This window comes from Rosa chinensis, chromosome 6 (assembly GCF_002994745.2).
Source record: "Rosa chinensis cultivar Old Blush chromosome 6, RchiOBHm-V2, whole genome shotgun sequence".
In the NCBI taxonomy this organism is placed as follows: Eukaryota; Viridiplantae; Streptophyta; class Magnoliopsida; order Rosales; family Rosaceae; genus Rosa; species Rosa chinensis.
Genome location: NC_037093.1, coordinates 33,400,426 through 33,405,487, shown reverse-complemented (window position 1 = coordinate 33,405,487; position 5,062 = coordinate 33,400,426). Strand labels below are relative to the sequence as shown.

The 5,062-nt window shown below is 39.7% G+C and overlaps 1 long non-coding RNA gene across 2 annotated transcripts; it reads left to right on the top strand.

Moving 5' to 3' along the window:
* The first annotated feature begins 1,250 nt into the window (after nt 1-1,250).
* LOC121049648 lies at nt 1,251-4,130 on the top strand. Of its 2 annotated transcripts, XR_005800963.1 has the most exons (5): nt 1,251-1,374; nt 1,537-1,637; nt 2,114-2,175; nt 3,386-3,469; nt 4,055-4,130. It is a non-coding gene; the product is annotated as an uncharacterized LOC121049648 (long non-coding RNA). The 2 variants fall into 2 exon arrangements; XR_005800962.1 differs by having other exon boundaries at nt 1,266-1,637.
* Nucleotides 4,131-5,062: the final 932 nt, after the last annotated feature.

The following is a 5,062-nucleotide window of genomic DNA, read 5'->3' as shown; positions in this document are numbered from 1 at the left end:
TCGAAAAAAAAAAGAACGTTTTAGGGGGGTCGTGAAAATCGACTTTTTATACGTAAGGAATTTGAGGAAACTTCCTTCATGAAAGTTGTAGATCTTATCGATACGAGTGCGTGCATATGCAGAACGCAAGAATCGAAGTTCGTATGAAGAAGTTATCGCATTTGGAAATGTTTCCATTTGGGTATATATATAAATGGAAAGTTTCCAAATTTAGGGTTTCCATTTCTGTCGGCCGCACTGTTCAGCTTCTTCGTTCTCTCTCTCCCGAGCCCGAGCCGAAAACAGAGCAAAGTGATCTCTGGGCGATTTCTTCCTCCTCTGGCCGCCAAACCACACCAAACCACTTCCTACAGCTCCTCCCTGACCTTGCGCAGCTTCCGGAGGCAGCCTTGCGCCTCGGCACGATGGGAAATGGCGGCGGGAAGCTCCGTCCGGTTTAACCCCGATTTGGTTCCAAGCTTGATAACTCGGGCTACTGGCCACCAATCCTCACCAAACTTCATCCACGAGCTCGCCTAACCTTCCTGAAGCCCCCAGTAGCGGCCTTACACGGCGGCGCGGCCCGTGACGGCGGTTGGAAGTCAGCCCCGATTTAGATCGAAAAACCACCTTCCAACCCGGACATCTCGAGTTACAGTCAACCATTTCTTGTGATTCTTGGCTTGGTGAACTCGCCTTGAGTTTCTGAACAAATCTCCAGAAGGAATCGAAGAGAGTTGTTGAAGTTCTTACGTATATTAGAGCACCTGCCGGATTCTGGAAATTTTCCGGCCACCGTAGCTTCTGAGGTAGATTTTGATCCCTTCCTGATGTTTTTTTGATGTCATGCCTTAGAGTTATTTGATGAGCATGATGAGATGAAGAGGAGCAGCCCAGCCCCGACACCATTGGTGGTGGTCGCCGGCTGCTCTGCCTCTAACTCCGGCGGCCTTTTCCGGCCACTTCCGGGGGTCTCAAGGTGTAACGTCCCGTACCTCAATTTACCAGTTTACTAGTCATTTGGACGGTAAACGACCTTTACCTTCACTTTTATTGTCGTTTCGGTACTTTTAGGGGGCCCTAAAAGATGACTTTTTGTTCGGATCAAAATTTGAGAAAATTTTATTCATGAAAGTTGTAGGAGACGTTAAACCGAGCGCGTGCATATGTGGTACGTAAAAATCAGAGTTCGTATGTCAAAGTTATGAGTATTTTCGTGTGAGGAGTATTTTGGTCATTTCAGCACACCTTAATTATAAGCCAGCCATTCTCCCCCATCTCTTACGACAGAAACCAGAAAGAAAAAGAGAGGAAGAGAGAGAGAAAGAGAAAGAAAGAATGAAAGAAAGAAAGGGAGATCCGTTCAAACCGTCGACATTTTGGAGAAACCTCAAGGTATAAAGTTGTTCTTTACCTCATGATCTTTCTTTTGAGTATAATTTTGCATATATATTGGAGGATTTTAGAGATTGAAAATCCGGCACTATTCACAAATTGGGGGTTTGCTGTTTTCTTAATTGTTGAGGTAGTTCTAGTTGTTTTCTGAACTTGGTGTAGTTGAGAAAAATGCTAGGGGGATTGAGATGAAGCTGCTGCCAAAATTTGGTGACCATCGGAGAAGTTGACCGCTGAGTGAACAGTACCGCACGTGAACAATGGTGAGGTTTAAACAGAATTTAAATTCTATTTTTTTTGCTAGTTAAATCCTATAATTTTTGTAGAGGTTGATTATGTGAATTTGGTTGGAATTGGAGAAGTTTTTAATCGATTATAAATTTCTAAAGATTTGGATTTCGGTTAATGTTAATCGTGAATCCGATTGTCGGATTTTCTCCATAATTGCTATATAGTCTGAAATCGACGAGTGGGCAGTGTTTGTGAAATTTGGTAATTTTTGGAGAAACTTGGAATTAAGTATGAATTTTGAAGTTTAGGGTTTCGATTATCGAATTACGAGAATCCGACCGTCGGATATCTCTCGGTTCTACCTTGAAACCTTTAAATTAACGAATTGGTATTAGTGGTATAATTTGGGCTAAATCCGAGGAGAATGGAAGATGTAATTATGAGGAATTCATTTTAGGAATCGTATTAAATTATTGAAGAATTATTCACAGAATATAATTGTGTACAGGACGACTTACCGAGCGATTGCTCAACGAAGGAACTCATATGCGTGATCATCAGAATAGTACTGTGAGTGGACTTTTATTTTTAAATATTGATGCATGCATTTATTTTCTTAAATAATGCTCTAGTTTTAATCATATTACTTATTGAGCAAATGATTTGATTTTTGGAAATTCGATCTCGGTTTATCTCGTGGATTGGCTCTCGATAATGAGTTTCAAAGGTTGATTATGATTTATAATATTATTTGACAAATTGCTTATTTCCGAGGTAATTTTCCGGAATTAAGTATATTTCTAATTGTCGATTTAAGTTCCTGGAAGATTCTCGAGATGAGTTTCGATGGAGTTGGATTTTCTCATTTATTTATTGACTTTCGGTTTTGGCATCGGGAATGCCTAATTAAGGATTTTGGGTTTGGTTGGTTTCTTAGAGATTTTGAGAGATTTTTTTGGAAATGGGATTTGTTTATACTAATTTCCGGTTTCCTTTACGGATTTGAGAATATTTTGGGCGTCGATTTATTTCTATTTCTCACTTATTTATTTTGAGATTGAGAGTAATCTTGGCGTGCGGGGTCACGTCGTTGAATACATGGTTTCGATCTCGTGAGAAATGTGGGGAAGCTACATGGATTTACTGGTTTTCGATGATTTTTCCTCACCATACGCGGGTCATGTGATTTGGTCTCCTCCTCACAGACTTTGTGTTTGTGAGTGGCAGTTGAGGTAGCTTATTCTCCTCCTCACTTACTTTGTGTATGTGAGTGGCAGTCGAGGTGATTTATTCTCCTCCTCACGTGGGTGGCAGTCGAGGTCATATTCTCCTCCTCACACAATCTATGTGTGAGTGGAAGTTGAGGTTATTAGTTTTCCTCCTCGCACAATCTATGTGTGAGTGGCAGTCAAGGGTAGGTAGAGCCTGGGAGGCTCCATTACCCGTATGGTGATATTTCTTCCCCATATCCTATCATTACTTGACTAGCGGGGCCTAGTCTGATTTCCGTTTAACCAGCGGGGCTGGTCTTATTCTGTTGTGTATCGGAGTTTCCATCATTCCTTTCAGTTGTTTGGGACTAGCGGGGCTAGTCGGTTTTCTTGAGCGGAACTCCTTTTGTTTCGTTTTCCTAAATCAGTGCATGCATCAGGAGATTTTTTTAATAAATTAAATGTGGGAAAGTATAAAATCTCTTTTGTTTAAAATTGCTTATTTTTGTCCACTCACACTAACGTGTTTTCAATACTTTCCCCTGGGCCCTTCGGTTTCAAATGCCCAGTTTGCAGGCGAATTAGTGAGGTCGGGCATACACGGAGTTGAGACATAGTCAACAGCATGGCTTCCGCGTTTGCCTTTGAGTTAGGTTGTCCTTATTTACCTTTCTATTAGAATTGCTCTGATTACCTATGAGATTTATGTTTTTCAAGTTGAGGTTTGTGTTTTGTGAATTGGAGATTGATGTTGAGTTGGGGAGCAGGGTGGCTCCAGAAGTATAAGGATGATTTGATTTAGAAGTGTAAATGCTTTCTACAGGTTTTGGGTAGCCCATTTTAGGGGAAGTTCCGCCAAATTTTTGGTAGAATTTCTTCTAAGGTGGGCCCCGTAGGGCCACTTCGGATTTCAGGGTGAAATCCGGGGCGGGTCCTGTCACAAGGGCAGTTTCTGCCCATTTTAATGTTCTACATGTTGTTACGATCATTTTGATAAATAGCATGTAAATTTTGGAGATCATATGATTAAGTTATGAATTTTACGATTTCGATCGATTCTGATCGTTCGATTTGTGATCTGTGAAGATCGGACCATCCAATGAACTTATAGTTTTGATATAAAGATCGTAGGACTGTCCTGATGACCTAGTGTGGTCACGGGTGAAGATCCGACCGTTAGATCTTCGTATAAGTGTATTTTATGAATTGTTTGCTAAGTTAAGACCGCACTTGATTAGGTACTTGACGGTTTGAGTTGGCGAACGATTTTGAATCGTATTTTGAGCTGTTAAGAAGACGCAGCAGGATTTGAGGTGAGTAAATCTCACATGGTTCATTTACGAATGGAATTTCATTAATTACATTTAATTGTTATGTTTGAAAAATGATTTTAAGAAAATGAGTTTTTAAGTATATAAAAATGAATTTCTCGGTTTTTACTACGTGTGAACTATAGTTGGTATTAGTAGTCATTCCTGTGTGGGTGAGTACGTATATATATATTTACGTGGAATATATATATTGGATGATATGGCATTGGGTGAAGTATTGATTTAATTGATTGATTTATCATTCCGAACATTTCTCTTGAAGATATAAATTATCATATATTGTTGAGTTGATGTTGATAAAGAGTAATTGAGTAAAGTGTGATCCTTTCATTTATTGTCCATGAGAGACTTGAATCATTATTAATTGTGGGGTCGATTTGTATGATTTGATTGATTCATGATTTGGGGAATTTATTAAGCATGTGGGATTCGATTTTAATGATGGCTTGGAGATGAGAACATATTATTTGGAATTGGTTTTGCTATTTGTTGAGGTTGTGGGAGATGAGGAAACTATATTATGTGACGATCTGTGTGTATACATGTGCGGTGATTTGTGCTGCCCCGGAAATTGGTAATTATTTTTCGAGGAATTTCCGGAATCTAATTTATGGTTGTTGGACGGTTTCGTGGCTCGTGGACGGAGCGGAAGTGTTTCGGACGAATTAATTATTTGAAAAGTATGACTTTAGGGGGGGTTCAAGGTTGACTTTTTATACGTTGAGATTCTCCGAAAACTTCCTTTTCGAAAGTTGTAGAGCGCGTCGATACGAGTTCGTGGATATGTGGAATGCGTAAATCGGAGTTCGTATGAGAAAGTTATGGCTAGCGGAAGAAGTTTCCGTTTTAGTATAAATAGAGGAAAATCAGAAATTAATTTCATTATTTCACTTTCCATTTCCGGAAAGGTTCTTT